The sequence below is a fragment of the Rattus norvegicus genome, chromosome 17 (genome assembly GCF_036323735.1).
Source record: "Rattus norvegicus strain BN/NHsdMcwi chromosome 17, GRCr8, whole genome shotgun sequence".
Classification (NCBI taxonomy): Eukaryota; Metazoa; Chordata; class Mammalia; order Rodentia; family Muridae; genus Rattus; species Rattus norvegicus.
The window spans coordinates 50873353-50896473 of record NC_086035.1 but is presented as its reverse complement, the minus strand read 5'-3'; the positions used below and the strand labels follow the sequence as shown (position 1 = coordinate 50896473).

At 39.0% G+C, this 23121-nt stretch overlaps 1 protein-coding gene across 1 annotated transcript in view; it reads left to right on the top strand.

The window, feature by feature from the left end:
• Positions 1-23121, top strand: part of Vps41 (VPS41 subunit of HOPS complex) — a 164398-nt gene that overhangs the window by 26656 nt on the left and 114621 nt on the right. The window lies entirely within an intron of this gene.

The following is a 23121-nucleotide window of genomic DNA, read 5'->3' as shown; positions in this document are numbered from 1 at the left end:
AAATATCTGATGCTTGGGATATCTGATAAACGAACCACAGGTTGAGAACTGGTCTAATTGAATTGTTATTAAAATAGGATGATCCTGTTTTTATTAGTGAATGATGCTAATATACATGTTCTTAGGATTTGTGGGATCCTTTGTGTGTGAGCCCCTCTTTTATGTCTGAATTGTCTTGCCATTTCATTGAGTTACCGGATGTGATTGGAGCTTTACTGATAGTCTTGGTGGATCAACTTCTCTCTTGTAGAATACACAGTGCAGATATTTTATGTGAATGTTTCTAGACTAACTCGATTGGAACTTTTGGTATCAAGGATGATATCCTTGGATTTGGTATCAAGAAATTTTACATTTGAAGTTCGATTTTAATCTACACCTTAAAGGCATTGGTAACTTCTGTTTTTTTGTTTGACTATGAAAACGTGGGGTGAAAAGATGACTATTTGGGGTGCACAGTTAGTATTTTAAAATTTATTTATTTGTTTTATGTGTGTATGAATATTTTGTCTGCATGCATATTTGTCTACCACCAGTGTCCCTGGTGCATGAGGAAGTCAGAGGAGGAGCTTAGATCTGCTGGAACTAGAGTTGTAGAATGTCGTGAGCCATTATGTACTTCTGGGAACTGAGCCCAGGTGCTATGCAAAAACAGCAAGTTCTCTTGACTGCTGAGCCATTTCTCTTGTGGGGTGGGGTGGGGGCATGGCTGATATTACATACAAACAACACCAGCAGACCCTCAGCTCTTGTTGCAAGACTTACCACAGGATATTACAGTTTAGCCAGCATGTGATACAGTAGAGGAAGAGGAATGCAGGGCCCAGAAAGAGAATATACTCATTGTACTGCTCCATCAGGACAACTGTGGGCTTGGCTTGTTTGTCTGTTTGTTTGTTTGTTTTTCTTTTAATTGTCCTTCCTCTTCTAATACTTCAGACACTGGCTGTACATCTTAGCTTTCTAAGCTTTTGGTCTTTCCACTGTTATCTGTTAATATTAAAATGCAGATGAGTAGCTCTCTCTCTCTCTCTCTCTCTCTCTCTCTCTCTCTCTCTCTCTCTGTGTGTGTGTGTGTGTGTGTGTGTGTGTGTGTGTGTGTGTGTGTGTGTGTGAGGGGTGAACTACACATGCCTTCCCAACTTAAAGAAAAGCTTGCCTTTTTAAAAGTCTTTAACACATGTGTTTGCCTGTGAGATTTATAGTCATATATGTTTGTTCTGTTGCCAGAGTGTACTCAGCATGGACTCTCAGTTCTCTTTCAGTGGCATGTTAAGCTATGTTTTTCATCCACCATTTTTCAGGTTATTAATTATTTCATCTGTAAGATTGTCTGCACTTTTGGGTTTTGACCCTGTCTGACATTTTGAAAAGTAAGTGTCTGCAGTGGTTTTTGTTTTGTTTGTTTTTTGTTGTTTCCTTTCTCTGGTAGATGAGAAGATAATCTGATGATATTTTACTTTATTTGTTTATCGTCTTCAAGAAATTTGATAATCTACCCTGAAAAAGTTAATCGTTTAAGGGTATGGCTTCTTGATGGTTCTTGTCAGATTAGACGTTTTAGTGACAAATTGCAGATGGTCATTATCTTTTGGAAGAAGTCCTAATGTCAGCTTTTTATTTCCTTTTTCTTTGTTTCTGATGTGGCTGATTTGTAGTGCTCAATGTGCACTTGAACTTCTTCAGAGGCGATAGTGCCAGTTTTTACATTGTTCTCTTTTTTTGTTTGTTTGGGTTTTTTTTGTTGTTTTTTTGTTTGTTTGTTTTTGGTTGTTTCCTTTTGTTTTGAGACAAAGTCTCACTCCATAGCTCTCACTCCCATACCCTCTATCTGTATCCTAGAAAGGCCGGACTGGAAGGGCTCTAGCTCCTCCTGAGTGTTGGGGTTGTAGGTGTTAGTTCTGCCCTTGGCCATGGTTGCCATAGTTAATTAAAACCTTTCTTTTCATTAGGAAGTTAGTAAGAGAAAAGCAGAGATTTTAAAAAAATTAATAAATATCTTTGGTTTGTTTTTTACCTGTAGATAAAAAATAATGTAAACAAGTTAAGATCAGACAAAATAATAATTTATTATACTTGTATGATCTTTCTAACTTTCTTCAAGAAATGTATCTTCAGCCTATTCATTACATTAGTAGTTTTGATTCCAAGAGTGGAATCAGGAAGTCGTGCTGGCTTTTGTTGATTTCCAGGGCTTGGTTGGCACGGGATGGAAGTGGGGACGAATCACTTTAGAGAAATATGTGTAGGTGATTCAGATATTAGAGTCGGGTAGTGCCATTATGCCAGAAGCTATCTAACTTTCTTTTACTATGTAATATAGAAAAAGAAAACTGAACGACTCACTCTGTATTTTAAAAAGGTAATATTACTTCTGCCATTAATAGCTTAAGTCGAATAATGTCCTTGGTGGAATCTACTAAAGCTGAGCCAGGTGCCTGACAACCCAGCTGTCCTGCTTTGAAGAAATCAATTTCCAAGAAAAATGCATGTAGTACATGTGGCCATAAAACTGTAGGTCAGCAATGGTGTAATTCATGATAGCTTCCAAATGGAAGCAACCCAAATGCCCACTGCTATAGAAGTGGATCTGTACATTGTGCTGTGTTCTGAGCAACATAGTACACGCATACAATAGCCAATGAAGCCATATCATCAGTATTACTTTTGAACTCGTGGTTGGCATGTATGATTATTAAACACTGTTATTCTTTCTCTTTAATGTAACATATTCATTTAAAATTTACCGCTAGAGTACTTATTTTAAGCAATGATCACATAGTTGTATTATTTCTATTTAAATATTTTAGAGCTTTGTGGCACATCAGAGAGCGGGTTTTATTGTTGTTGCTGTTGTTTAACTGTTAGTAAAACTAGAAAGACTCCATTAGTCAAACCAAACTTCTCTTGTTTATCAAATTTTGTGTTTTTCTTTCTTTATTAAAAATAGAAAATGACAAGGTTTTAGTGTGATGTGTCATGGGAGGAAATGCTGGAGGATTACTTTAGAGAACCATGATTATTGAAGAAAAGGATAACCAAGTAAACAAGGGCTTTAAGCATTTTGTTTTAAGGATTGACAGGGTTTTTAATGTGTTAAGGGTTTTCCTTCTATTCCAGGCAGCTGTCTGTTGGTATTTCTAATTGCTTTTCACTTAGGATTAAATTCACAGGTTCAGGTCTACAGTTGCCAAACTTTGGAACTGCTCATGTTTACACATTAATAAAACCCATCCTCAAAGCCTAACTAGCTTGAAATTATTTTTATTTGCAGGAAAATGGATGGAAATCATCATAGTAACTGAAGTAAGTGAAACTCAGAAAACACATATATAAAAACATATATTGAAGTAGATTCAAAGAAAGAAAAGGACTTGAATGCATAAGGGGGTCTATTTGGGAACAGGAAAGTCACCAGTGGGGAAGGGTAGAGAACAGGACAGGGACAGTGGGGTTGATTGTGTGCAGAGTACATGACAGACTTGTCACAGTGAAACCCTACATTTTAGACAATGAATATGGGCTAATAGAATGCCTTTTTAAATCAAAATGCTATTTTTGATATAATAATTACACACTTTCATCCTTTTCTCTCTCAAACCACCTTCTTATTTATTCCATCCCCTTCTCTCTTTCAAATTCATGGCTTCTTTTTTCTTAGATTGTTTACATATATATCTATGTATATAAATACACATTATATACACACACACATATATACATATATGTATACATGTGTATAATATGTATATGTATATTCCTAAATACATAATAAAATCCATTCAGTCCATAAGAATGTTATTTATATGTACATGTTTGTATGTACAGTTGGTGTGCTCTTCCGTTCTCATGTTTCTTGGCTGCCTGTAGTTCTTTGTCTAGGGTAGAGCCTCATGAGTGTTTCCCTTCTACACTATCATGTCAAATGGTGTCATCCTTGTTCAGGTCACGTTTGAGCAGCCATGTTGATTAAACTTCATGGATGTACCTTCTCCCAAGAGCTGTAGAACATCTAACAACCACAATACTTATATGATGAGAAGTCATTATATAAGTTATTGGTCAGGATTTTTCAGGAGACTCCCAAAAGATTACAGCCTGTTGCTGTTGCCCTTGGTAGAAGGTAAGTTCCCGTTGCTGAAGACAACCATGATTTTCAAACAAGCTCAAAAGTCCCCAAGCTGGAACTGCCTTGAAAACCTTCCTACTGCGACCTGTATTTATAGTACCAGTGGCACCATCCAATCTTCAAAGGAAGGAAGCAGCCAATAGTCCTATTCAGCTTTGACCCCTAGGAGGCACAACAGCAAGCAGCATGGTATGATAGCCCGAAGGGTGAAGCAGCGGCATGTATACCATGGCAATAACCACCATCCTTCTAATGGGTCTTATAAGACACTCAACAAGAGAGGGATTCTGCTTGGTGCTGGAAACCTGACCAAATTCTTAGGGCAATAAAGTCATGGATCTTGGACAAAAACCTTCAGCTACCAGTTTATTAAACCAGCATAATTTGTAACTACATTCTAAATACTTGTCCTTGTACCCACAGTTAAGTTTAGCTCTTCCTCTTCTTTTAGAAAATGTCTGTTTCCAACAAGATGTATACAGAAAACCCCAACTGATGAAGATATAAATTATGAATCACAGTCACAACTAATACATCCACAATGCAACTCCTGCAGCTGAGGCTCGAGGATCGTTGTGGAAGAAGGGACAGAAATATTCTGAGAACTGGAGGAACAGGAAGTTTCCTTTGAGATTGTGTTTCTCAGAAATGTCAAAACTGTCTCTTGTTCTGCATTCTTATCCCGATAGGAAGAGATGGTGTAGCAATTTCATCTGCATTCCCAGCCTCTCTAGGACGGAGGAAGAAGTTCCTATGACTCAGAAAGCTAAAACTTACAAGGCCCAGGAAACTCATGGAAGAATTACATGACTTATACGTTTTCTCCCTACCAACAAAAACAACACAACAGCAAACATCTTACCATTTGCTGGGGCAAGATTGGTTCTCTTCTCTCAGAAGCCATTTATTGCCTGTAGTTCTTCACTTAGGGGTGGGAACTTGGGAGATTTCCTTAATCCACATTGGTGTTCCAGCTGGTATTGCTACTGTTAAGGTCTTATTTAGGTTAAGAAAATTAGTTAAATACCTAATTAGTATGACTCCAGAAACACTAACATTGCTAGAAGAAAACAGGCAGTACACTGTAAGAAACAATCTAAGAAAGGACTTGATGAATAGAAATCTATTTGCCCAGGAATTACAGCCAAAAGCTGATGAAATGGGACCTTATAACACTAAAACATTTCTAGATCCCAAGGGAAACAAGTGACAGGGATCCTATAGAGTGAGAGAAAAACCTTTGCCAACTATGACTATAATAAAGGGTCAGTTTGTAAAGAACTCCTAAAACAAAGAATCAAGAAACAAATTACAAATGGGCTATAAATCTAAACAGAGTTCAGATTTATTCTTAAAATAAAAAAAAATAAACGTGGCTAAAAAATGTCTCAAAGTGTTTGATACCATACAATTAGAGAGACATAAATGAATATTTGCAGTTATTTGAATTATTTGACATTTATTTAAAATATCCTCTTACCCAGCTGAAAAACACTTGTTGGTGAGGACATGGGGAAAGGGGAGCCCTCATCCACTCTTAGTCAGATTGCACACTCTTAACAGCTTCTCTGGAAGTCAGAGTAAACTATTCTCAAGAAACTAAAACTAGGTCTATGATATGACTCAGCTGTACTACTATCACAATTGCTTCCAGTTGCTGTGATAAAGATCATGATCAAAAGCAACGTCATGAAGAAAAGATTTATTTGCCTTATAAATTACAGTTGATCATCAGGGACATCAAGCCAGAAACTCAAGGCAGGAAGTTGATGGGGGAATTGAAGCAGAGAACATGGAGTTAACTGGATCCTTGGTCAGCTCAGATAATTGCTGGCTTATTCCTCATGGGTTGCTCAACTCCCTTTCTTAACTCTCCCTGTCCCCCTCTAGCCCTAGAAACACCTGCCCAGGGGTGGCATTGACCCAATGTGCTAGGCCCTCCCACATCCATCATCAATCAAGGAAACATGCTACAGACCTTCCTATAGGTAATCTGATAGTCATTTTCTCAGTTACAGTTCTTCTTCCCAGATAATTCTAGCTCGTGTCAATATGACCAGTGAATGAATGAATGAATGAATGAACACAACCATTCTTAGTCTATGCACAACAGCAACCTAGGAAAAGGACCTCACAGAGAATAAAAATTAATAGAAGAAAGGCATTCTAGACCCAAAGGATGTGATGAAAAGCTTAGGAACAAGCATGCACATACACAACTCAGACGATGCCGTGTGATCAAAATGAGAACGTAGAAGCAGCTAGATCTCAGACTGTACAGGTACATCCTGGCCATGCCCAGGCATTAGGCTTTGCCTTCCTCTAAACACTTAACATTGTTATCCTTGCAGAACGGCCCTTCACCTTGACAGTTACAGAGCAGAGGTCAAGTGTATGCTATACTTCCCCATCGTGCTCCCACTCTTATTCTGGGTTGCTCAGTGCCTAGTAAGCATACACTGGTTGATAGGACCATGTTTCAGTCACACCTGTGACGGTAGTTGTCATTTTGTAACCTTTCAGAAGACATCTAGGAGTCAGCTCTTAATCGCCTGTGTATCATTTAGTTTTAAGTTTCTCAGTTTTTAGGATCAGATATTTTTCTATTGCAATCTGCTATAGAAGGAATTGTGTCTCCTTATTAATTTATATTTTGAAGCTTTAATGCTCACTGTAATAAGGTTGGGAAAGAGACCTGAGAGAAGTGATTAGACTTAGGTAAGGCTGTGCAGGAAGGGATTAGAACTGAGAAATCTGCTGTATGAGTTGCCCTGACCATAATATTTTCCTAGGGTACATCTGGCTGACTGGTATGAGATGTGGACTTTCAGCATTGCTTTTGAAATTAATTTCTTTTGGAAATTAATCTTGCAGATTTTTTTAATCAACTTTACAGAAACCTAGACATATCTGTGAAGAGGGTGTCTCAATTGAAGACGTACCTCCATCAGACTGGCCTGTAGGAAGTCTGTGGGGGCTTTTTCTTGATGAATGGTGATGTGGGAGGGTCTACCTCACTGTGGATGGGTCCTCCTTTCCTCCACAGGTGATTCTTGTAAAGGAAACAAGCTAAGCAAGTCATTGAAAGCCGTAAGTAGTATGTTTATGGCTTTGGCTTCAGTTCGTTCTTTGAGTTTCTGCTCCAACTTCTCAATGATTGACTGTGGTATGGAAATGCAAAATAATATAAATACTTTCCTTCCCCACATTGGTTTTGGTTACTAGCCAAAATAGTGTTTTTGAGAATTTCATGTATGATTATTGTATCATTTCCTTTCCTCCTCTCGATCCTACCCCACACTCCCTCTCCAGATCAAGTCCTCTCTTTCCTATTTATTGTTACACACATGTAAGCCCAGGTACATATACCCCACCTATATTGATTCTGTGTATGTGTTTTTAGGGCTTCTTATCACAATATTTACACAGGTATTTGTGGCTGCTGTAATAATGTATAAGCCTTTTGAGTTTAAGTGTTGAAGAGGTTTTCCAAGACCATTCAAAGCATAAAGTTACGAGGTGAGGCATACAGGGTGAATGGGCTTATGCTGTAGCAAGCCTGTGCTCTTTGCCTTTACTGTGCTGGTCTCCTTGCCTGCCTAGGTGTTACTAGGTGTCATCGCTAAACTTGAAAGGATGTTTTTGTTATTTGTTCCTTCTGTGAATAATGTCACGTTTGTTTCTGGACCTTGGTACTTGACCATCATTGGACTAGAATACACTTTTAACCCTGGATTGCCTTCTTTGGCCTAGAATCATCTCTAATCCAGATGAGTTGTTCTTTCCATCCTATTGGTGGATAAATGTTTGTAAGATCACCTACCTTTCCTTGTGTGTTTCAGCAAAGGAAACACTGCCATCTTTCCATTCTCTCTTTGCCAACACAACCCTAAAAGCTTTGTGTTTCTTTCAAGCTTTTTAACTTGCATTTTTAATATTCATATAAAGTCTTTGTTAACATAGATTAATTGTTTTCTCTGTGTTACATTGAGTACAAGCATTTACATTTTTGTACAAATTGTTTTTCTTTCCATTGGTGTGCTTAGTTTGATAGCTGTGAGGAAGAAAGTAAAAGTTCTCCCAACTAGACATAGCTATATGATAGTATTTCAGTGGTGGCTCATATCCTGCAGCTGCCCTGTAAAGCTGGATTGCTGGAACTTTTCACAGCCTACTTAGCAAAAACACTCCCTAATGGTACAGTCATGATGTTACCTGGCAGCACCTCTCTTAATATTTCATAACTTTAGTTCAAATCTGAAAAAAAAATCCACGTATCAGGACAGTTTTCCAGGGAATTAGAGTTTTATGGCTTTCTTCCCATATCAGAATTACTGTGTATAAGTATATTCATGATTCCTCAGCTATTTTTTGTTTATTTATCATGTGGCCAGTGTGGTATTGAGGGTGATTATTCATTGGAAGAATCTTGAAAATCAGGTCTAAGGACCTCGTCTACCTCTCCTCCATCAGAGAAACCGTGCTTTATACTCTGGGTCTGCTGGCCTGGTGCCTGTCCTGCAGCAGATGCTGTCTCTAGTGTGCTTTTAGCTGTGGCGTCATTAATTAGGAGGCAGGCTTTGTATCTGTTGATATGATCAAAATGGTACTTTGCTGGCCCAAATGTGCCAGTACCTATAATTCTTATGTAAGACTGATTGACAGGTCTCAGACTCTCATGGGCTTAAAGAGCCTGTTTTCTATATTTGAGCATAGTGTTTTCAGTGATAAGAGATGTATCAAATGAGTTGCGAATTACTTAAATGGGAAGCATTCTAACTTTTGATAAAGGATGGTGCGGAAACTCAATTTTCTGCATTAAATATAATCTCAAGTTGTGGATTAAGCATAGGTACCTTGATAACTTCGTGGCATCCCTGCATCTAAGTGAGTAAGAAAAGTTATTCGGCATTAAGGCTGCTTGCCTAATTTAGAGTCAGGTGTAGAGTGAAGGATGCTGGAATATCTGGCCCTTTTGTGCTAAATGTGTTTGGGAAGTTATCTCTTCAGTACTAGATTTTAATAGTTCTTCACAGAAGAAAATACTGTGGAACTTTCCCTGTTTTAAAATGGAAGTTGAGGTAATACTTATTTCCTACAACATGGCTGCTGTGAGATGGGCAGTAGCCTGGAGCTCAGCTGGCTGAAACCTGTAGATTACTTCCTTCCACAGGGAGAAAAGCCGCCCCTTTCTCTGAGGCTCAGTCATTGATTTCCAAGAAATGGTGAGAGAGAGAGAGGGGGGAAGGAGGGAGGGAGGGAGAGAGGGATCAATCATGAGCAAGGTAAGACTCAGGAGCAGTGATCAGATTTGCAAGACTGAGAACCCATGAAGGCTGGCTGGCACTGGGAGTTTGGAACTTTGGAGGCTGAGTGTCATGTTGTCACAGTTGGGCTGGCCAGGGTAATGGATTCTTCTGTGAAACGGTATCACAATGCGGAGGAGTAGTCTTCACAGGGTGTTTGTAAACACCTGGAGGTGTATGTCCTCCAGGAACTTGAGAACAGGAGAGGGGACGGGAAAGGGTAGATGTGAAGCACAGTAAAATAGATTTGGTTGACAGGTTAGATAGCAAGATGAAGGTGCTGTTTTCAAAGACCGTCTTTGCAAGATTATTGACTTTGAAGGTTGATATTCAGGACTTAAGTGAAACGTGGCACATTTGGGCCAAAAATCTGTTAGGGATAGGGTTCTGATCACATCAATAGATACAAAACCTGCTTTCTAATATGTAAATTTGATGTCATGAACCAGAAGGCAGGGCCTTTCTGTGTAGATAAGATTAGATTTTTAACAGCATTTATTTGAGTTTGTTGTATGTAAAATAGAATTTTTAATATCTGAGAATACTAACAGAGTACTTGTATATTGTATATAATCAAAATAATTGTACAAACTTCTTCCTTAATCTGCTTTTCTAATGGAATAGATTTTGTTTTGTAGCCTTTTGTTGGGGGGTTATTATTTGGCAGTAATTCCCAATTATCTGTTCGTTAATTGAATTATATATTAATTAGGAAAGATAACAACGTGAAGCATGTTTTCCTCCATTTCTTCATACTATGGAGTCTTACATAACTTCTCAGATCTTGGTTGCCCAGTCCTTCTCATACTGATAAGAAGGTATTTTACCTTCTAGGAACACGATGAATCTTTTTTTTTTTTTTTTGCTTTTATATTAGGTATTTTATGTATTTCCATTTCAAACATTATCCCCATTCCCAGGTTCCACCTCTCCCATCCCCACTTCCACTGCTACTATGAGGATGCTCCCCCTTCTACCCACCCACTCCCACTTCAACGCCCTAGCATTCCCCTACACTGGGTAAACAAGCCTTCACAGGACCAAGGGCTTCTCCTCCTATTAATGCCAGACAGTGCCTTCCTCTGCTACATATGCAGCTTGGATCCTCCAATGTGTACTCTTTCGTTGGTGGTTTAGTCCCTGGGAGCTTGGGGGTGGGGGGAATCTGGATGGTTGATATTGTTGTTCTTCCTGTGGGATTGCAGGCCCCTTCAGTTCCTTCAGTCCTTTATCTAACGCCTCAATTGGGGTCCCCCTGCTCAGTCCAATGGGTAGCTGCAAGCGTCCTCATCTGTATCAGTAAGGCTCTGACAGAGCCTCTCAGGAGACATCCATATCAGGCTCCTGTCAGCACGCACTTCTTGGCATCAGCCAGAGTGACTGGGTTTGGTAACTGCATATGGGATGGATCCCCTGGTGGAGCCCTCTCTGTATTCCTTCAGTCTGTGCTCCACTTTTTGTCCCTGTATTTCCTCTCATGAGTATTTGGTTCCCCTTCTAAGAAGGACTGATGCATCCACAGTTTGCTCTTCCTTCTTGAGCTTTATGTGGTCTGTGTATTGTTTCTGGCCTAATTCAAGATTTTGGGCTATCTGCTTGTCAGTGAGTGTGTTCTTTTGTGACTGGGTTACCTTACTATATATTTTCTAGTTCCATCCATTTGCCGAAGATTTTCATGAAGTCATTGTTTTTAATGGCTGAATAGTACTCCATTGTATAAATGTACCACATTTTCTGTATCCATTCCTCTGTTGAAGGACATCTGAGTTATTTCAAGCACACAAGAACACATGCTCCACTATGTTCATAGCAGCCTTATTTATAATAGGCAGAAGCTTGAAATAACTCAGATGTCCTTCAACAGAGGAATGGATACAGAAAATGTGGTACATGTGTTCTTGTTATATGTTGGTGCATCTTTTGGGTATATGTCCAGGAGTGGTATAGCTGGTCCTCAGGTAGTGCAATGTCCAATTTTCTGAGTGATTTTACAAGCTTTTAGTCCCACCAGCAAAGGAGGAGAACTCATCTTTCTCTACATCCTCACCAGCAGCTGCTGTCACCTGAGTTTTGATCTTAGCCATTCTGGCTTGTATGAGGTAGAATCTCAGGGTTGTTTTGTTTCGCATTTCCCTAATGACTGAGGATATTGGGCATTTCTTTAGGTACTTCTTGGGCATTTGAGATTCCTCAGTTGAGAATTCTTGGTTTAGCTTTGTACAATTTTTAATATAGTTATTTGTTTCTCTGGAGTCTAAGTTCTTGAGGGTTTTTTTGTTTTGCTTTGTTTTTTTTTTGTTTTTGTTTTTGTTTTTTTTTGTTTTTGTTTTTATGTACTAGATGTTAGCCCTCTATCTGGTGTAGGATTGGTAAAGATCTTTTCCCAATCTGTTGGTTGCCATTTTGTCCTATTGACAGTGTCACTTGCCTTACAGAATCTGCAATTTTATGAGCTTCCATTTGTGGATTTTTGATCTTAGTGCATAAGCCATTGGTTCAGGAATATTCCCCCAGTGCCCATGTGTTCTAGACTCTTCCCCACTTTCTCTTCTATTAGATTCAGTGTATCTGGTTTGATGTGGAGGTTCTTGATCCACTTGGACTCGAACTTTGTACAAGAAGAAAAGAATGGATCGATCTGCGTTCTTCTACATGTTGACCTCAAGTTGAACTAACACCATTAGTTGAAAATTCTGTCTTTTTTCACTGGATGGTTTTAGCTCCTTTGTCAAATATCAAGTGACCATAGGTGTGTGGGTTCATTCCTGGGTCATTGATCTATCTGTCTGTCTCTGTACTAATACCATACAGTTTTTATCAATAAAAGTTCTTTTATTGTTGAGAATAGTTTTTGCTACCCTTTCTTTTTGTTTGTTTCTTTGTTTGTTGTTTTGTTATTCCAAATGAATTTACAAATTGTTCTTTCTAACTCTATGAAGAATTGAGTGGAAATTTTGATGTGGATTGCATTGAATCTGTAGATTGCTTTTGGCAAGGTGGCCATTTTTACTATATTAATCCTGCCAATCCATGAGCATGTGAGATTTTTCCATCTTCTGAGATCTTCTTTGATTTCTTTCCTCAGGGACTTGAAGTTCTTGTCATACAGATCTTTCACTTGCTTGGTTGGAGTCACACCTAGATATTTTATATTATTGTGAGTATTGTGAAGGGTATTGTTTCCCTAATTTCTATCTCAGCCTATTTGTCCTTTGAGTAGAAAAAGGGTACTGATTTGTTTGAGTTAATTTTATATCTAGCCACTTTGCTGAAGTTGTTTATTGGGTTTGCAGTCTTGACCCTGATTTTAGTGGGATTGCTTCAGGTTTCTCTCCATTTAGTTTGGTGTTGGCTACTGGCTTGCTGTATATTGCTTTACTATATTTAGGTGTGGGCCCTGAATTCTTGATCTTTCCAAGACTTTTATCATGAAGGGGCGTTGAATTTTGTCAAATGCTTTCTCAGCACCTAATAAGATGATCATATGGTTTGAATTTGTTTTTTGAGTTTATTTGTTGTTTATGTAGTGGATTACGTTGATGGATTTTTGTATATTGAACTATCCCTGCATACCTGGGATGAAGCTTACTTAATCATGATGAATGATAGCTTTGATGTTTTGTGGATTCGGTTTGCCAGCATTTCATTGAGTATTTTGGCATCAATATTCATAAGGGAAATTGGTCTGAAGTTTTCTTTTTTGAGGGGGGGTTCTGTATGTGGTTTAAGTATAAGCATAATTGTGGCTTCAAAGAACGAATTGAGTAATGTTCCTTCTGTTTCTATTTTGTGGAATAGTTTGAATAGTATTTGCTCTTCTTTGAAGGTCTGATAGAATTCTACACTAAACATATCTGGTCCTAGAATTATTTTGGTCGAGAGACATTTAATGACTGCTTCTATTTCTTGGGGGTTGTCAGTCTGTTTAGATGGTTTATCTGATCCTGATTTAACTTTGATACCTGGTATCTGTCTAGAAAATTGTCCATTTTATCCAGATTTTCCAGTTTTGTTGAGTATAACCTTTTGTAGTAGGATATGATGTTTTGAATTTCTTCAGTTTCTGTTTTTATGTCTCCCTTTTTATCTCTGATTTTGTTAATTTGGATACTCTCTCTGTTCCCTCTGGCTAGTCTGGCTTAGCATTTATCTATCTTGTTGATTTTCTCAGAACCAGCTCCGGGTTTTACTGATTCTTTGTATAGTTATTATTTTTTTTTAATTTACTTGGTTGATTTCAGCCCTGAGTTTCATTATTTCCTGCCATCTACTCCTCTTGGGTGAATTTCCTTTATTTTTTCTCTAGAGATTTCAGGTATGCTGTTATTGTATGTTCCCTCCAATTTCTTTTTGGAGTCACTCAGAGCTATGAGTCTTCCTCTTAGCACTGCTTTCATTGTGTCCCATAAGTCTGGGTATATGTTATGCCTTCATTTTCATTAAATTCTAAAAAGTCTTTAATTAATTAATTTCTTCCTTCCTTCCTTCCTTCCTTCCTTCTTTCTTTGACCAAGTTGTCATTGAGTAGAGCATTGTTTTCATGTGTGTGTGAGCTTTCTGTTGTTTTTGTTATTATTGAAGCCCAGCCTTAGTCCATGGTGATCTGATAGGATGCATGGGATTATTTCAGTCTTCTTGTATTTGTTGAGGCTTGTTTTGTGACCAATTATATAGTCAGTTTTGGAGAAGGTAGCATGAGGTGCGGAGAAGAAGGTGTTTCCTTTTATTTTAGGATGGAATGTTTAATAGATATCTGTTACATCCATTTGGTTTATAACTTCTGTTAGTTTCTCAGTGTCTCTGTTTAATTTCTGTTTCCATGATCTGTCCATTGCTGCGAGTGGGGTGTTGAAGTCTCCCGCTATTATCATGTGTAGTGCAACGTGTGCTTTGAGCTTTAGTAAGGTTTCTTTTATGAATGTGGGTGCCCTTGCATTTGGAGCAAAGATGTTCAGAATTGAGAGTTCATCTTGGTAGTTTTTCCTTTGATGAGAAGTGTTTTTTCTTATCCTTTTTGATAACTTTTGGTTGAAAGTCAATTTTATTCAATATTAGAATGGCTACTCTAGCTTGTTTCTTGGGACCACTTCCCTGGAAAATTTTTTTCCAGTCTTTTACTCTGAGGTAGTGTCTGTCTTTTTCTCTGAGGTGTGTCACTGCGGATCAACACTATGAATCTTAACTCTTCAGCTTTCTGTTTCCTAGAATTGTTGTCCAGTCCTTCTCATACTGATAAGGTATCATAACTTCTAGCAACACTATGAATCTTAACTCTTTAGCTTTCTGTTTCCTCGAAAGGAAGAGAATATACTAAAGCTACAGAAAGTGGAATGACGCATATAACTAGAATACCTATCAGAATGGTTACAATTACAAAGAGTAGCCATGCTAAGTGTTAGGGTTCCTCTCTCCTCTTGTAATGTTGAGGATCAATCCCAGCTCCCGTGGTTGCTGGGAAGTGTTCTGCTGCAGACTATATCTCCAGATAGATGAGGAACTTACCAGCACTCATGCAGAAATAACAGGGAGTGGGTAAGGTTTTAGGACATTAAATATAAACCCACTCTATGTGCCAAACTTTCTGGACATGGAGGTGAAAACAGGTTCGCATAGAGAGGTGTATTTCAATATCCATATGAGTTTTTTGGTAATATGCTGCTTCTGTTGTCAGTCTACAGAGAAACAAAATATGATTCAACCATCCAATAGCATTTATTATCAGTATAAAGGAAGTACTTCTGCAGACAACATGGTACATACGACTCTTTCATGGTAAGTAAAAGAAGCCAAACTCAAAAAGCCACATGTTATAAAATCACATTCATAAAATTGTAGAAAATATATCAATAAGCCGGCCAGTGATTGACTAATTTCATCTCAGAGGAGAATTAAATGCCTTGAGAAATAATCTAAAAGTTACTATATTGGGATGCTTTTGAGAGATTGGTAACAGAAATCTACGTCTCACATGCACAAATCACAGAAGAGGAGTGGATCTATTCATCGTTGTTTGGAGTCGTCAGTTCTCTGTACATGTGTCAATGCTGACCCTGAGAGTCTGAGTTTGCTAAATAGCATTGAGTGGGCCGGCATCTTAAATACGCTCTGTAGTGTAAGAACTGTGCCCAGTGCCATCACGTTTGTGGTATAGGTTGCTCATTCTCACTACAGGGAGATGTGTCCTGTAACACACCCCAGTGTTGTTTGGTAATGTGTCACTCTCGGTGGTCGCCAGCGTTGACCCTTCTCATGTAAAACTTCATGAATTAGGTTAGGAGAAAGTAGGAACTGTAATGATTAAGTTGGTATTTTCCTGGTTACTTACAAGGTTTTTTACTTGAGAGTAATTTTCATGTAATTTGTTAGTATGTATAAGGTTTTAAATTGCTTTGCACTTAAAAAGTTTATTGTTTCACGTAAAACTAACAAGAGTGAGAAAGAACTCTAGAGGAGGGTGGGTCATGAAATGACTCAGAAGCAGAATCATCACTAGAAGTCAAATTTAATGGTTTTCAACCTTAAAATGGGGATGTGACCACTTTTATATTGTCTTCATATTTTAAATGTGAGCTTTATTGGTTTCATTGCCTTGTATGCTTTGATTCTTTACGTTTTAGAAAAGCTATATGTTTGTGCCATTTTTTAAAAAATATGTTATTCTGTAAAAATGTTACGTGTGTATGAGATGGCTTGAGAGAGTGTTCAGTGGTTAGGAGCACTTGCTGCTTTAGCAGAGGAAATGAGTTCGTTTCATAGCACTCAAACTGGGCTTCACAACTGCCTGTAACTCCAGGCAGGGGATCTAGTGCCCTCTTCTGGCCTGCACAGGGATCTGCACACGCTGGCACAAAAATAGTAAACCTTTTAGAGTGGTACTTATCTTCTAGTATGTGGCTCATGCTTAAATTTCTCAGTTACAGCCATTTCAGTTCATAATTTTAATGGAATATTTATCAATCTTCACATTTAAAGTTTGGTGTGCATGTGTGTGTACATGTGATTATGTGCGTATGTGTATGTGTGTGTTACAGGGAAAGAAAAAAATGTTTGTAATTGTTAAAATATCCAAAGTTATAAAATTATTCTGTATTTTTCTCTACAAGTTTTCAGTTTTTGCTTTTTATAGTAAGTCTTCATTTTTCCTAAAGAGAAATGTTCCCAGGCATGAGGAGAATTATATTTCTCTTAGTGTTAAGACAAAGTTCCTATCTTGCCAGGAAAATATTACAGTAATTTCCCTTACCCTTGGGATTTGTCGAAAGATCTATGCTGGATGCTTGAAACTTTGGGAACTCCTAAGCCCTATGCAGTCTGCAGCTAGTATGTTTTCTCCTGTATGTGCTTACCCGTGCTGATGGTTAATTCACAGATTAGACACAGAGATACACACTTATAAAATAGAATGTTTATATAAGTGTAGTGACATAGCATTGCCTGTATTTACTACTCTTGCTTTGAAACATTGTGCAGTAAGAAGAGGTCACTTGAATGGAAGCCTTGTGATGACAACCACGTTCCATTTTGTTGATAAGCATGATAGCTACCCAGCTGCTAGGGCTTGGTATTGTCTATAGTTGAAGCATGTTAGACAAAAACTGGCTCGGTCCTGGGAGCAGCAGCGCTGGGCAGAGCGAGTAAGCGTTCATCATCCTACCCAGAACACGGCAGATTAGTGCTTCTAATTATTTCTGGAATTCCTTATCACATATCTCTAGATCACAGCTGACTATTAAAACAGTGGAAAGTGAAAGTGTGGTTAGGAGAGGACCACACAGCCAAGTGTGCAGACTGTCCGTCTTATTTCCTGTCCTTATCTGCACTGTGTCATAGGAAACCCTCTACCTTAGAATACACGTACAACTAGACGTAGCAATGAAATGACTTAAGTGAACCAATAGCAAATCAGGGTCTCTAGTAGGACGATCAGCAGGAGTGTGGAGGTGGCAGCTGTGGACTTGAGGCTAGACAGTGGTAGCACTAGAAATGGACCAGTGATGATCAGACTCTTGTCTTGCACCCCTTGCCCCATGTTCAAAGACTCTTAAATGTCTCTTCCTTTCAACGCATGTGTATGTGCGTATGTGTGTGTGCGTATGTGTGTGTTTGCAGGTGTATGTGTGCTGTGATAATATTGATATTTTTCATCTTTAAAATTGGGTCCCAGTCGTCCCTCAGATTTACACTACAGTTTGGGGTTATTTGAGCTTGTTCATGTAAAGCATGTGACGCAACACTGGATAAATGATTACTGTCAGGCGGTGGATCGAGGGAGGGATGACTTAACTTCGGGTATTTTCATACTTGCTGAAGAACATATGTTCTTTTGAACTTATTTGTGTAGTTGGCTTTAATAATGTTTATTGTATATAAGATTGAGAGAATCGGGAGGATGAAGGAAGAAGAAAAGGTTTTCTGTAGTAGGCATACTCTGACATCAGCTGTTCTAGCTGCTCCTTTAGGTCCTTTGTGGATTGGGAAGGACCGACCTTTACCGTATGGTGCAGATAGCACTTAGTAATTAGATATGTGAACCCGTCCAGGGACAGTCTGATTATGTGACTGAGGGGGTTTCCTCTGTTATGTAGAGGCTGCAGCTTGGTTTCTAGCATACCTCTTCCTGTTGGAAACATTTGTAAGATCATATTCTACTTGGGAAATGACCTACTGGAAGACTGTGTTTGTACTGAGCATTATAGCAATACTTTTTGTGGCTGAATTTGTGAATTGTGATGTTATATTTCTTTATCATGTATTGGAAAAGTAAATTAGACAATGTTTACTTTGGTTAATGCCTTGATCTCAATTATGTAAACTATGTTTTGTCCTTACTGCTAGTGCATTTTCCCTTTGTCAGTGATGGTGTCATTGACCTCTATAATACAGAAATGTCTGTGGGCCCGTGAGAGGCTCATGCTGTTGTGAAGCATGTCATTGGCAGGAATTCAGGTATTGGCTTTTTGTATGTGTTTGGCGTGGGGAAGGGTCTCATGTATCTCATACCAGCTTTGAATTTGTATGTAGCCAAACATGTCTTTGAACTTGTTTTTCTTGAGCCTTTATATAGCAGGTCCCTAGAACATGTCAATGCAAGGGTAACCTTCCAAGGACCTTATTTTAAAGAGTGGGAATATGTTCTTATGCTTCCATATTTGTATAGTCTGAACGATGGCAACTCATTTCTGTTGTCTTACTCTTAGGAAAAAACACGACTCCGCTAAATGGTTCTGGAGAAACAGAAAAACTTTGTACATGGGGTTGTAGTGCTGTACACTCTGTAGATTAACTACCATAGTAAGGCGGTGAACTCCACAACACTGTGTCTACCTTTCTCCATACTCATGCAGACAATTAAAACTAGTTCTGTTTATTTCTGTGCAAACTTATTACTTAAAAGAACCCAGATCGTCTGGATGGAGCACTGCAGGTTATTGTTGGAATTGAAGGAGCGGCACCGTACTGCACTGGATGTTGGCTCCATAAGCTAGCAGCATTGCTGTCAAAAGGGGCCTGCTAAAGGGGCAGGACTTTAATATGACAGCAAATGCTCTTTTCCCCTGGGATCTAGAGGGCTTACAAGGCAAAGTCTCCTTTTTTATATAATTGCTAAAGAAGAAGAAATCATTCTTTGCCTAATTGCAAAGAGTAGCCTTTTCTAGGCCACTGGTAAAGTCATCTCTTCAGAAGACTCTGGGCATTTCTGTGCCTCCATGTTAACTTTCATCTCTGACATTATCCCTGCGTCACCCCCATTGTTCTCCCAGTGATCCTTTGTCGTGTTCTCTCCTTCAGTAGTTTTTCAAATTGCCACCACTCTTGTTCAAGCCTTTATTGACTCTCACATGGGTTATTGCAGTAAAGCCCAACTAATCTCCCTGTCTCATGTCTCTACAAATCCATTCTTCACTCAGCTGCCCAAGGAATCTTCCCAAAGCGCCACTGGGCTTTAATTCTCCTTTTCACCACAAGCAAGCAGGTGGCCTCCAGATTTTATTCCATATAACTGCCCTTCTGGGTACAGTTGGTTGTCACAGTGTTGTGTATTGTAGCACATGCTCTTTCTGGTTCTGGATAGAAAGTTTGTCCTATCTTCCTTGTGACATTGCCCTTAATTTTTACAGAAGAGTATGTAATTGATATTCATTTGCTAATTGCTTCTTGTTCCGTGTTGCAAACACTGTCCAAATTTGCCAGCAGTATGATGATAGGTAAGCAAGCCCCCCTCTGAGTCAGTTAATCAAAGTTGGTCTGGAATGGAATGTATTAAATTATTGTAGAGAGGCACAAAGTGCTAGGACTGCACACAGATTCCTCAAAGGCAGACCTGATTTGTCCATTTTTCCCCATAAATTCTGCTTATGTCATTTAGGGTATTTAGTAATAGTTACTGTTTTGTTAAACCAAGGCATTACAAATTGGTCTCCTTCATAACTTGTTTGCATCAATTTGGTGACAGTCTTTGTGGTGGTTTGAATATGCTTGACCCAGAGAGTGACACTATTAAGTATGACCTTGTTGGAGCAGCTGTGGAAGAAGTGTGTCACTGTGGGGTGGACCTAGAGAGACTCCTCTTAGCTGCTTGGACCGTCTGCTCTTGGCTTCCTTTGGATGAAGATGTAGAACTCTAAGCTGCTCTAGTGCCATGCCTGCCTGGATGCTGCTGTGCTTCCTGCCTTGATGATAATGGACTGAAACTCTGAACCTGTAAGCCAACCTTCTCAAATGTTATCATTTATAGAGTTGTCTTGGTCATGGTGTCTATTCACAGCAGTAAAACTGTAAGACAGCCCTCTTTTTTTGTTATTCTTTCCATTTCCTGGTGGCTTTGTGTATGAGCAAGAAAAATATTTGCTCAATTAAAATAACAATTTCTATAATACTTTACTTATTATATGTCACCATTGAAAACTGAGTAGTATTCATTTCAAGTAATATCTATTTGGAGTAAATGATGATCTGTTCACAGCGGCATTCTAGCTATGAAGACTACTTTATAAGGACCTCAGAACCAATGCAGTATTTGGCTCGTTCTCAGCAATTCTTTATTGACAGAGTGCATGCCAGGAGGAAAAGCTTTATTTCTTCCTTATATTGCTTCCTGGCTCACTCTGACTTCTGTAGCGGGGCCCTTTAGTGTTCCTTCTTACCTCAGATGTAGTGTTGCAGGCAACCATTCAAGGTTCCATGGCGAGACTAGAATCAGGTTGTCCAAGATCTTCTTCTGAGTTGTTAGGAAATTTAATATTGACCCAGAGCAGTAGGATGTGGAAGTGAACGCTGTAGACTCTGGGAAAGATAAGTTCCAGGTCTGGACTTGCTGTTCATCCACCTACAGTAGAGGCAGGGTGGATCTCAAGCTGAACAGCGTGCTTCACTTTCAAAGTCTAATAAGGGCAAGGACATTTGCTTTTATCATTGTAGACTGCATTCTTTCCTTGAAGCAATCTGTGCCCAAATGGTGAATGTCTGTGTAGCTTATGATTACATACTATCTGGGGTTATGTGTGCAAGCCAGCCTTCTGCTGCTGTTGATGATGCAGCAGGATGAGCAAAAGATAAAATTTCACAAGAGGAAGGCAGGTCTGGGAATCAGAAGTACATGACTTTCTTAGAGGCCAATCCCCTTCCAGATCTGGTGTTTTCTTTTAAAGGTTGTTAGGATTTAGACAAAGAACATCATCTAATAAGTCTTCTGCAGGCGGAAAGGCCACTCTGTGCCCAAGCTCTGCAGAGTTTGCAGTGTCCTGGCAGTGCGCAGCTGCAAGGTCGGAGCCTTTTTTCAGGCAGATATGCTCGCAAGGCTCTTGGTCTTGGATACTGGCTAGAGACAGCAACCTAAGGTTTTAGAGGCCCAGCAAGCCTCAAGCCTTCCAAGGTTACAGTACCACATCTAATCATGTGTCCTTATAGAGGAGAAGGTTAAAAAGTCTTGAGTAGAGGAGATTCTTATGAAAAATAGCACTTAGGATATTTTGGTGCTCAGCAAAACCTTTTAAGTATTCTCATGCATGATGATAATTTAAGGTCAGCAGTTAACTATGGTAGCAGTGATGGCTGGCAGTGTAGTCGGTGGTAGAGCCCTAGTTATGATACAAATACTGAAAATAAATCAAGCAAGCAAGCAAGTCAGCAAGCAGTGACTCGATGACATAAAAGGCAGTTACATTCTTTTCTTTTCAGACAGGAAAACTGCTCAAAGCTTCTTTCCATTCATTTCATTTCTACATGACTTACTTTTTCATGTTATATGTATATTTGTTCAAACTCAGGTTGTGAACAATCATTTTCTAATCAGGTGATTTGGTTTTTAAGTCATTAAAATAGGCTAGTCACATACAAATGGCTAAGTAAAACAATACATGAAGGATTCACAGATGGCACAAAAGGTGGTGCACAAGTGTGAGGACCAGCGTTTTGATTCGAGAACCCATGGAAAAGCTGGGGATAGCAGTATGAGCCTGTAACCTCAGCTCTGGCAGGAACGTGGCATACACAGATCCTCTGGAGTTGCTGACCAGTTTCAGTGAGAGACCCTAGCTCAAAAAATAAGGAAGGCCTGATTGAGGCAGACATCCAGTGTTAGTTGCTGCCTTCCACAGGCCAAGACTAGCACACCCCTCCGTCTGCACACATGCACATACCACACCCAGCAACATGGAAAGGAGGAAAAGCATGTATTAGACATTTTCCTATTAAACAGCACATTTAGTGGAAAGGAGGAATATTTAGGGCTGCTGGGAGGTTTGTATGTAAACAGTGAACTCTGTATTTAACCTGTCTGGATTATCGACATTTCTTTTTTTCTGGTTGAGGATGACAATGGTGAGCTATAAAGCCTAGGGGCCACTGAGGGAACATTGCCTACAGTTCAGTATGGTGTGCTGCTCTGAGAACTTGATGGGTGCAGCTGACTCCACCTGCAGTGAGAGGCATGCTGCCATTCACACGGGTGGGTGGAGGCATTCATGTTCTTGGTTTGTCCTGCTCTATAATTTTCCTGGCACTTTTCAGTTCCGATTAGCTTTGCTTAAATAAGTAAGAATGAGCTTTTAAAAGTATAAATTAAGAGTAGACTATGAATACTTGTTATGAAGTGGAGGAAATGTTACTGCTACTTTAAGAAAATTTAAAATGTAACATACCATCAGCCCTATCATATTTTGTCACTTACCTCTTCTCATTGTTCAAAATGGAAAATACATTCTAATAAAGTGATTTGACTTTTGATCACTGGGATAGTTTTGCTGTTTTCTGGGCTTTCTAGTTATTTCTCAGTGTGGAAGGCAGCATTACCAACAAAGCCCCTCTTCCTATCTGTAGGACAGCAGCTTCCCAATTCTGGGTTAAAGAGGAAGACCTCACAGCATATTTCTTATGCATATACCTATTTAACTATGATATATAGTTATTATTATGGGGATATGATGGCCACAGTGCCTGTCAGCTTTGTCAGCTGTTCAAGCCCCACTTGAAGCTTTGACAGTTTGGGTTTACTGCAAGTATATCAGAGGTTAGCCTTTTCCCTTGAAGTTTTTTTGAAGTTTGACCAGTTTTTTTTAAATGTTTTAAAAACAGATTTAGGAAAAGAACATTGTAACTAGATTGCTCCTGTCTTCTTTAGTCATTTGTTTTACAAGGCTTTTGCTTGTCTTGTTACTTAGTTGTTTTCAGACTGACTGACTGTCCGAC